Genomic DNA, 12,240 nt, shown 5'->3' on the forward strand with positions numbered 1-12,240 from the left:
TGGCGCGTTCTAGTATCTGCATATTTCCGTTAAGGAAGGCCTACTCTGTGACGAGGGAATTCAGTTAAGAACAAATGATTATTTAAAATGACGGACGACGCTTTGCCAGTTGTGCGCCGCCCCATGGGACTCCCAATCACGGCCTGTTGTGATATAGCCTGGATTCGAACCAGGGTGTCTGTAGTGACACCTCCAGCGCTGAGATGCAGTGTCTTAAAACCGCTTTGCCACTCGGGAGCCCCAATAGTCTACAAAACTTAGTCCATTCTTTTCATAACATATTGTAATGACCTGACTAGATCATAAAGGAACAACTGTCCAGACAGAGGGTTGAGTTTACGAATCGACGGTTTATTAACCAAACTTTACACAGGCTACTGTTTGGTCGTAGCCCACGCCAAATAAACAAAAGATACCCCACAAGCCAACCGTGACCTTCAACTGTGAAGGCCAGATGTAAGAGAGAGAACAAAGGCTAAACCTGGTCTTAACTTCCAATGATCCATCCCCCCTCCACTCCACTCCGCCAACCGCCAGGATGCCTGGCATCAGAACATTCCAGACATTCCCATGATTGGCAGATAGCAGGTTGATTGGCATGTCGGACCCCGCAAACACTGGGTACTGGTAAGTACAACACAACCACCTACTAGCCTAACACATAACACACAGCTGTCTGTGCGGGTCGCTACAATATTCTGATTTTGCGAACATAAAACTGTATTAAGATCAAATGTTTCATCGATGAGAAAATTTGCAGAATGTCCGCTAAAATACATATCCCACTTCCGGCCAGTGGGCGTCCTCTTACTACCAAATTTGGTAGTAAGTGGAAACGTCAACCGAATGCATTTATACAACCATTAAATATCTGTCTCATTGAAATATATGTCTCATTGTTTTATCTGTGGGTGCTCCGCCATTTCCTGGTTGCTAACTAGGAATATATATAATACCCACTGCTCAAAAAACAAAGGGAACACTTAAACAACACAATGTAACTCCAAGTCAATCACACTTCTGTGAAATCAAACTGTCCACTTAGGAAGCAACACTGATTGACAATACATGTCACATGCTGTTGTGCAAATGGAATAGACAACAGGTGGAAATTCTAGGCAATTAGCAAGACACCCCCAATAAAAGGAGTGGTTCTGCAGGTGGAGACCACAGACCACTTCTCAGTTCCTATGCTTCCTGGCTGATGTTTTGGTCACTTTTGAATGCTGGCAGTGCTTTCACTCTAGTGTTAGCATGAGACGGAGTCTACAACCCACACAAGTGACTCAGGTAGTGCAGCTCATCCAGGATGGCACATCAATGCGAGCTGTGGCAAGAAGGTTTGCTGTGTCTGTCAGCGTAGTGTCCAGAGCATGGAGGCGCTACCAGGAGACAGGCCAGTACATCAGGAGACGTGGAGGAGGGGTGGGGATTGTGCTTACAGCCCAACACCATGCAGGACGTTTGGCATTTGCCAGAGAACACCAAGATTGGCAAATTCGCCACTGGCGCCCTGTGCTTTTCACAGATGAAAGCAGGTTCATACTGATCACGTGACAGACGTGACAGAGTCTGGAGACGCCGTGGAGAACGTTCTGCTGCCTGCAACATCCTCCAGCATGACCGGTTTGGCGGTGGGTCAGTCATGGTGTGGGGTGGCATTTCTTTGGGGGGCCGCACAGCACTCCATGTGCTCGCCAGAGGTAGCCTGACTGCTATTAGGTACCGAGATGAGATCCGCAGACGCCTTGTGAGACCATATGCTGGTGCGATTGGCCCTGGGTTCCTCCTAATGCAAGACAATGCTAGACCTCATGTGGCTGGAGTGTGTCAGCAGTTCCTGCAAGAGGAAGGCATTGATGCTATGGACTGGCTAGCCCGTTCCCCAGACCTGAATCCAATTGAGCACATGTTGGACATCATGTCTTGCTCCATCCACCAACACCACGTTGCACCACAGACTGTCCAGGAGTTGGCGGATGCTTTAGTCCATGTCTGGGAGGAGATTCCTCAGGAGACCATCCGCCACCTCATCAGGTGCATGCCCAGGCGTTGTAGGGAGGTCATACAGGCACGTGGAGGCCACACACACTACTGAGCCTCATTTTGACTTGTTTTAAGGACATTACATCAAAGTTGGATCAGCCTGTAGTGTGGTTTCCACTTTAATTTTGAGTGTGACTCCAAATCCAGACTTCCATGGGTTGATAAATTTGATTTCCATTGATAATTTTTGTGTGATTTTGTTGTCAGCACATTCAACAATGTAAAGAAAAAAGTATTTAATAAGAATATTTAATTAATTCAGATCTAGGATGTGTTATTTTAGTGTTCCCTTAATTTTTTTGAGCAGTGTAATATAGGAATATATGCCGCGTTTACGTACTAGTAGGGAATAGAAAACTCTTACTGGTTGAACACATTGCATGTATAACTACTACCAGTTTCCTAGTTCTGACAAGCACAGGACCGTAGCAATACGCGCTAATAGCCGCTAATAGCGTTTCAATCGGTGACGTCACTCGCTCTGAGACCTGAAGTAGTTGTTCTCCTTGCTCTGCAATGCTTTTGTTGCGCGATGGGTGACGATGCTTCGTGGGTGATTGTTGTGTGTGTGTGTGCAGAGGGTCCCTGGTTCGAGTCCGACGAGGGAGCGGACTAAAGTTATACTGTTACGGTTACATATTTATACACCCCAAATTCTAATTTCACCCCTTACTTGTATGTGTATTGGAGTTCCAATCCAACACCCTCCATTTTTATCTTGGTTCAATTTAGCTCGAGTGACTTCTTTGTATAAATAAAAATGATTGTTTAATCTATTCAACTCATCTTGATTTTTGATTATGACATCATTGGCATAAGTAAGTGCGACAGCAGGCTGTCTAGAGCTGGTTATAGTAACTTGAATACTTGGATCTTCTTTCAATTGCTTTAGGAGAGGGCTAATAGCTATTACATACAAGGCTGTGCCAAGTGGGCAACCCTGCTTCACCCCCCCCCCCCATTTACATTAACTTGGACAGTAGATCGGCATACAGTAACTTAATCATATCAATTAATGGACTTGGGAACCCATAACATTTCAATACAGACCATCAATATTCATGTAAACCATAATTAAAAGCTTTTTCTAAACAATTCACAAAACGTAGAAATCAAATTCAGATGTAGATGTAGTAATATCTTTCAGTGTACAGATGTTGTCCCACATGAAACGCCCTTTGATGACAAATGTTTGCTCTTTTTCTTTTATGGTATCAAGAACCTCATTTAGTCTGTTCATGATTATTTCCCCTAAGATCTTTTAGTCTAACTTTATTAATGACAGTCAATGGCGTGTATTCATGGATGCCAAGGGAAGCCAAGCACAACAAATGTGCCAAAAAAAATACATCAATGTATCTTTCGTCTGTGTTTCATAATTTTCCTTCAGTTTGCAAGAGGCTGAATGTATCTCACCAGGGAAAGTATCAGAGCTTGCAAAACAGTGCCCTTCTATCTCTGTATGTGTAGCCCATCTATCTGATGTTGTCTGGTCAAAAAGAGTATGACATTGTTGCTGCACATAGCGTTAAATGCAAGTGAAGCCAGTGAGCATCATTGAGCGAAACATTGAGCTCAACTGTGAATGGGAAAAGAAGTGTGAAGGGAAGCCAGTTTGGATTTGGCTTCACACCAATCACATCACATCAAAAGCCAAACATCATTGCAAGAAAAAGCTTGAATTGTTGCATCTCTTGTTGTTGTCCTCCAGTGACTAGCTAGCTAGCCATTTAAAAAAAACTTAATTCCATTCTTTTACTTTGTGTGTATTGTTGTGTATTTTGTTAGATATTACTGCAATGTTGTAGCTAGGAACACAAGCATTTCGCTATAACACCTGCAATAACATCTGCTAAATGTGTATGCGACCAATAACATTTGATTTTATTTGATTCTCTGTACTGGCCAACGATTATAATGGTGATTCAGATTCATACATTGTTGACCCTGCCCCGAGAGGATGGAAGTTCAATATGTACAGTACCATTCAACGTTTGGACACACCTACTAATTCCAGGGTTTTTCTTTATTTGTACTATTTTCAACATTGTACAATAATAGTGAAGACATCAAAACATGAAATAAAACAATGTAGTAAGCAGAAAAGTGTTAAACAAATCAAAATATATTTTATATTTGCGATTCTTCAAAGTAGCCACTTTTTGCCTTTAATGACAGCTTTGGACACTCTTGGCATTCTCTCAACCAGCTTCATGAGGTAGTCACCTGGAATACATTTCAATTAACAGGTGTGCCTTACTAAAAGTTAATTTGTGCAATTTCATTCCTTCTTAATGTGTTTGAGCCAATCAGTTGTTTTGTGAAAAGGTAGGGGTGGTATACAGAAGATAGCCCTATTTGGTAAAAGACCAAGTCGAAATAATGGTAAGAACAACTCAAATTAGCAAAGAGAAATGACCGTCCATCATTACTTTAAGACATGAAGGTCAGTCAATATGAAACATTTCAAAACTTTGAACTGTTCTTCAAGTGCAGTCGCAAAAACCATCAAGGGCTATGATGAAACTGGCACTCATGAGGACAGCCACAGGAAAGGATCCATTGTCCTGAGTGGAAGGCAGAACAGGATCCGCTTCGGGAAAGTCGTATTCCTGGTCGTAATGATGGCGAGTTGACGTTGCTCTTATATTCAGTAGTTCCTCCCGACTGTATGTAATGAAACCTAAGATTACCTGGGGTACCAATGTAAGAAATAACATGTAAAAAAACGAAATACTGCATAGTTTCCTAGGAACGCGAAGCGAGGCGGCCATCTCTGTCGGCGCCGGAAGACATTACTGACCTCGGACTGGGGACCCTCACCACGGGTCCCAAATGGACGGGAGATTCCGGCAGCGCCGGACAGGCGCTCCTGGCTGACTGGCGGCTCAGGACAGACTGGCGGCTCTGGAAGCTCCTGGCTGGCTGACGGCTCTGGAGGCTCCTGGCTGGCTGACGGCTCTGGAGGCTCCTGGCTGGCTGACGGCTGTGGAGGCTCCTGGCTGGCTGACGGCTGTGGAGGCTCCTGGCTGGCTGACGGCTGGCTGGTGGCTCAGGACAGACTGGCGGCTCAGGACAGACTGGCCGCTCAGGACAGGCGGGAGACTCTGGCCGCTCAGGACAGGCGGGAGACTCTGGCCGCTCAGGACAGGCGGGAGACTCTGGCCGCTCAGGACAGGCGGGAGACTCTGGCCGCTCAGGACAGGCGGGAGACTCTGGCCGCTCAGGACAGGCGGGAGACTCTGGCCGCTCAGGACAGGCGGGAGACTCTGGCCGCTCAGGACAGGCGGGAGACTCTGGCCGCTCAGGACAGGCGGGAGACTCTGGCCGCTCAGGACAGGCGGGAGACTCTGGCCGCTCAGGACAGGCGGGAGACTCTGGCAGCGCTGGGCAGGAGGAAGGCTCTGGCAGCGCTGGACAGGCGGGAGCACCTGTAAGGGAGAACACGGAGAGACAGCCTGGTGCGGGGGGCTGCCACCAGAGGGCTGGTGCGTGGAGGTGGCACAGGATAGACCGGACCGTGCAGGCGCACTGGAGCTCTTGAGTACCGAGCCTGCCCAACCTTACCTGGTTGAATGATCCCCGTAGCCAGGCCAGTTCGGCGAGGTGGAATAGCTCGCACTGGGCTGTGCTGGCGAACCGGGGACACCATGCGTAAGGCTGGAGAGCCGTCCAGAGTAGTGATGCTGGATGGGCGAGCAGGTGCGGGCAGTGATCGATTGAATAGCATGCATTTAGTTTTACTTGGGTTTAAGAGCAGTTGGGAGGCCACGGAAGGAGAGTTGTATGACATTGAAGCTTGTCTGGAGGCCAGAAGTATAAAGAATGGTGTCGTCTGCATAGAGGTGGATCAGAGAATCACCAGCAGCAAGAGCAACATCATTGATGTATACAGAAAAGAGGGTCGGCCCGAGAATTGAACCCTGTGGCACACCCATAGAGACTGTCAGAGGTCCAGACAACAGGCCCTCCGATTTGACACACTGAACTCTATCAGAGAAGTAGTTGGTGAACCAGGCGAGGCAATCATTTGAGAAACCAAAGCTATCGAGTCTGCCGATGAGGATGTGGTAGTTGACAGAGTCGAAAGCCTAGGCCAGGTCAATGAATACGGCTGCACAGTATTGTTTCTTATCGATGGCGGTTAAGATATCCTTTAGGACCTTGAACGTGGCTGAGGTGCACCCATGACCAGCTCTGAAACCAGATTGCATAGCGGAGAAGGTATGGTGGGATTCGAAATGGTCAGTAATCTGTTTGTTAACTTGGCTTTTGAAGACCTTAGAAAGACAGGGTAGGATAGATATAGGTCTGTAGCAGTTTGGGTCAAGAGTGTCCCCCCCTTTGAAGAGGGGGATGAACGCAGCTGCTTTCCAATCTTTGGGAATCTCAGACAACACGAATGAGAGTGTCACGTTCTGACCATAGTTCTGTTATTTTATTCTTTGTTTTAGTATGGTCAGGGCGTGAGTTGGGGTGGGCAGTCTATATTTGTTTTTCTATGTTGGTTAGGCAGGTGTCGTTAGTTGCCTCTGATTGAGAATCATACTTAGGTAGCCTGGGTTTCACTTTTGGTTTGTGGGTGTTTGTTTCCGTGTGAGTGTTTGGGCCACGCGGTACTGTTTCGGTTTTGTAAATTCACGTTGTCATTTATTGTTTAGTGTTCGGAGTTTTAATTAAAAATCATCATGAACACTTACCACGCTGCGCTTTGGTCCTCGTCTCTTTCTCCCGACGACATCCGTTACAGAAACATTCACCACAAAAGGACCAAGCAGAGTGGTAATGGGCAGCAGAGATCTCAGGACTCCTGTACATGGGAGGACGTTTTGGACGGCAAGGGTTGCTACACATGGGAGGAGATCCTGGCTGGAAAGGAACACCTCCCATGGGAACAGGTGGAGGCAGCCAGGAGAGTGGAGGCCAGGTGCCATGAAGCCTGCTCTACACATCTGGTCTCCAGTGCGTCTCCTCGGGCCGGCGTACATGGCACCAGCCTTACGCATGGTGTCCCCGGTTCGCCAGCACAGCCTAGTGCGAGCTATTCCACCTCGCCGAACTGGCCTGGCTACGGGGAGCATTCAACCAGGTAAGGTTGGGCAGGCTCGTTTTTCAAGAGCTCCAGTGCGCCTGCACGGTCCGGTCTATCCTGTGCCACCTCCATGCACCAGCCCTCTGGTGGCAGCCCCCCGCACCAGGCTGTCCCTCCGTGTTCTCCCTACAGGTGCTCCCGTCTGTCCTGAGCCGCCAGAGTCTCCCGTCTGTCCTGAGCCGCCAGAGTCTCCCATCTGTCCTTAGCCGCCAGTCTGTCCTGAGCCGCCAGAGCCGCCAGTCTGTCCTGAGCCGCCAGTCTGTCCTGAGCCACCAGTCAGCCAGGAGCCGCCAGAGCCGTCAGCCAGCCAGGAGCCTCCAGAGCAGTCAGCCAGCCAGGAGCTTCCAGAGCCGCCAGTCTGTCCTGAGCCGCCAGTCAGCCAGGAGCCGCCAGTCAGCCAGGAGCCGCCAGTCAGCCAAAATAACTTTTAGTAAGGCACACCTGTTAATTGAAATGTATTCCAGGTGACTACCTCATGAAGCTGGTTGAGAGAATGCCAAGAGTGTCAAAAGCTGTCATTAAGGCAAAAAGTGGCTACTTTGAAGAATCGCAAATATAAAATATATTTTGATTTGTTTAACACTTTTCTGCTTACTACATTGTTTTATTTCATGTTTTGATGTCTTCACTATTATTGTACAATGTTGAAAATAGTACAAATAAAGAAAAACCCTGGAATTAGTAGGTGTGTCCAAACGTTGAATGGTACTGTACATATTGAACTTCCATCCTCTCGGGGCAGGGTCAACAATGTATGAATCTGAATCACCATTATAATCGTTGGCCAGTACAGAGAATCAAATAAAATCAAATGTTATTGGTCGCATACACATTTAGCAGATGTTATTGCAGGTGTTATAGCGAAATGCTTGTGTTCCTAGCTACAACATTGCAGTAATATCTAACAAAATACACAACAATACACACAAAGTAAAAGAATGGAATTAAGTTTTTTTTAAATGGCTAGCTAGCTAGTCACTGGAGGACAACAACAAGAGATGCAACAATTCAAGCTTTTTCTTGCAATGATGTTTGGCTTTTGATGTGATGTGATTGGTGTGAAGCCAAATCCAAACTGGCTTCCCTTCACACTTCTTTTCCCATTCACAGTTGAGCTCAATGTTTCGCTCAATGATGCTCACTGGCTTCACTTGCATTTAACGCTATGTGCAGCAACAATGTCATACTCTTTTTGACCAGACAACATCAGATAGATGGGCTACACATACAGAGATAGAAGGGCACTGTTTTGCAAGCTCTGATACTTTCCCTGGTGAGATACATTCAGCCTCTTGCAAACTGAAGGAAAATGATGAAACACAGACAAAAGATACATTGATGTATTTTTTTTGGCACATTTTTTGTGCTTGGCTTCCCTTGGCATCCATGAATACACGCTGTCATTAATAAAGTTAGACTAAAAGATCTTAGCGGAAATAATCATGAACAGACTAAATGGGGTTCTTGATACCAACGAGACGTGGTATCAAGCAGACACATCGATGGCCCTGAACAAACTTTATTTGACTCTATGTAAACTGGAATCTACATATCCTGAGGTTGCATTCATTGTAGCTGGGGATTTTAACAAGGCTAATCTGAAAACAAGACTCCCTAAATTATATCAGCATATCGATTGCGCAACCAGGGCTGGTAAAACCCTGGATCATTGTTATTCTAACTTCCGCGATGCATTTAAGGCTCTACTCCGCCCTCCTATTGGAAAAACTGACCACAACTCCATTTTGTTGTTTCCAGCCTACAGACAGAGACTAAAACAAGAAGCTCCCGCGCTCAGGTCTGTTCAACGCTGGTCCAACCAATCTGATTCCACGCTTCAAGACTGCTTCGATCACGTGGATTGGGATATGTTCCGCATTGTATCCAACAACAACATTGACGAATACGCTGATTCGGTGAGCGAGTTCATTAGAAAGTGCATTGACGATGTTATTCCCACAGCAACGATTAAAACATTCCCAAACCAGAAACCGTGGATTGATGGCAGCATTCGCGCGAACCAATGCCTTTAACCAGGGCAAGGTGACCGGAAGCATGACTGAATTCAAACAGTGTATCTTTTCCCTCTGCAAGGCAATCAGACAAGCTAAGCATCAGTATAGAGACAAAGTAGAGTCGCAATTCAACGGCTCAGACAGAAGAGGTATGTGGCAGGGTCTACAGTCTATCAGATTCCAAAAGACTAAATAATTTTTTTGCTTGCTTTGAGGACTATACAGTGCCACTGACACCTCCCAACACAGAAACCTGCGGACCCTCCTTCACTGCAGCCGACGTGAGTAAAACATTTAAACGTGTTAACCCTCGCAAGGCTGCAGGCCCAGACGGCATCCCCAGCCGCGTCCTCAGCATGCGCAGACCAGCTGGCTGGTGTGTTTACGCACATATTCAATCAAGCCTTATCCCAGTCTGCTGTTACCACATGCTTCAAGAGGGCCACCATTGTTCCTGTTCCCAAGAAAGCTAAGGTAACTGAGCTAAACGACTGCCGTCCTGTAGCACTCATTTCCGTCATCATGAAGTGCTTTGAGAGACTAGTCAAGGACCATATCACCTCCACCCTACCTGACACCCTAGACCCCACTCCAATTTGCTTACCTCCCCAATAGGTCCACAGACGACACAATCGCAACCACACTGCACACTGCCCTAACCCATCTGGACAAGAGGAATACCTATGTGAGAATGCTGTTCATCGACTACAGCTCAGCATTTAACACCATAGTACCCTCCAAATTCGACATTAAGCTTGAGACCCGGGGTCTCGACCCCGCCCTGTGCAACTGGGTACTGGACTTCCTGATGGGCCGCCCCCAGGTGGTGAGGGTAGGTAACAACATCTCCACCCCGCTGATCCTCAACACTGGGGCCCCACAAGGGTGCGTTCTGAGCCCTCTCCTGTACTCCCTGTTCACCCATGACTGCGTGGCCATGCATGCCACCAAATCAATCATCAAGTTTGTGGACGACAGCACAGTGGTAGGCTTGATTACCAACAACGACGAGACGGCCGACAGGGAGGAGGCGAGGGCCCTCGGAGTGTGGTGTCAGGAAAATAACCTCACACTCAACGTCAACAAAACAGAGGAGATGATTGTGGACTTCAGGAAACAGCAGAGGGAGCACCCCCCTATCCACATCGACGTTTTAAGTTCCTCGGCGTAAACATCACGGACAAACTGAATTGGTCCACCTACACAGACAGCGTTGTGAAGAAGGCGCAGCAGCGCCTCTTCAGACATTCAGCTTGTCATCAAAAGCACTCACAAACTTCTACAGATGCACAATCGAGAGCATCCTGTCGGGCTGTATCATCGCCTGGTACGGCAACTGCTCCACCCACAACCGTAAGGCTCTCCAGAGGGTAGTGAGGTCTGCACAACGCATCACCGGGGGCAAACTACCTGCCCTCCAGGACACCTACACCACCCGATGTCACAGGAAGGCCATAAAGATCATCAAGGACAACAACCAACCGAGCCACTGCCTGTTCACCTCGCTATCATCCAGAAGGCGAGGTCAGTACAGGCACATCAAAGCAGGGACCGAGAGACTGAAAAACAGCTTCTATCTCAAGGCCATCAGACTGTTAAACAGCCACCACTAACATTGAGTGGCTGCTGCCAACATACTGACTCAACCCCAGCCACTTAAATAATGGAAATTTATGTAAAAAATGTATCACTAGCCACTTTAAACAATGCCACCTAATATAATGTTTACATACCCTACATTACCCATCTCATATGTATATGTACAGTGGGGAGAACAAGTATTTGATACACTGCCGATTTTGCAGGTTTTCCTACTTACAGAGCATGTAGAGAGAGGTCTGTCATTTATCATAGGTACACTTCAACTGTGAGTGACGGAATCCAGAAAATCACATTGTATGATTTTTAAGTAATTAATTTGCATTTTATTGCATGACATCAGTATTTCATCACCTACCAACCAGTAAGAATTCCAGCTCTCACAGACCTGTTAGTTTTTCTTTAAGAATCCCTCCTGTTCTCCACTCATTACCTGTATTAACTGCACCTGTTTGAACTCATTAGAGTTGTGTAACGACATCAGGGGTAAAATTGTAGACCTACACAAGGCTGGGATGGGCTACAGGACAATAGGCAAGCAGCTTGGTGAGAAGGCAACAACTGTTGGCGCAATTATTAGAAAATGGAAGTTCAAGATGACGGTCAATCACCTTGGGTCTGGGGCTCCATGCAAGATCTCACCTCGTGGGGCATCAATGATCATGAGGAAGTTGAGCGATCAGCCCAGAACTACACAGCAGGACCTAGTCAATGACCTGAAGAGAGCTGGGACCACAGTCTCAAAGAAAAGGTGGTGACGTTCGGATGTACCGATCTTGTGTTACGTGGTCTGTCACGGCGAGGACGATCAGCTGTCCGTTCCGTCTCCCTGTAGCGCTGGCTTAGGCATTTCACAGTACAGACATGGCAATTTATTGCCTTGGCCACATCTGCAGTCCTCATGCCTCCTTGCAGCATGCCTAAGGCACGTTCACGCAGATGAGCAGGGACCCTAGGAATCTTCCTTTGGTGTTTTTCAGTCAGGCCTCTTTAGTGTCCTAAGTTTTCATTACTGTGACCTTAATTGCCTACCATCTGTAAGCTGCTAGTGTCTTCACGACCGTTCCACAGGTTCATGTTCATTAATTGTTTATGGTTCATTGAACAAGCATGGGAAACAGTGTTTAAACCTTTTACAATGAAGATCTGTTTAGTTATTTGGATTCTTACAAATTATCTTTGAAAGACAGGGACATTACTTTTTTTTTGTTTAGTTATAGATCTGTACTGGAGGCCCATGGATCTTACTCAGTCATACTTTGTATCTTCTGACCCTGTACCAGATCCAGGACTTGTCTAGTGGCTTGGAAACAGGCTGTAGGATTTCACTTTCCTGCTTTATGCCTCAATCACACCTAGTGTTTTTGCGTTTTGGTACACCAGAATTACAATAACGCTTCGATCACACCAACAGTATTATTGAGCAAAAATGGAACACAGCATCATCTGCATATGTGTGCAACAAAAGTTCAACATTCACCTTCTGCG

The sequence above is a fragment of the Oncorhynchus keta genome, chromosome 32 (assembly GCF_023373465.1).
Source record: "Oncorhynchus keta strain PuntledgeMale-10-30-2019 chromosome 32, Oket_V2, whole genome shotgun sequence".
NCBI classification, from domain to species: domain Eukaryota; kingdom Metazoa; phylum Chordata; class Actinopteri; order Salmoniformes; family Salmonidae; genus Oncorhynchus; species Oncorhynchus keta.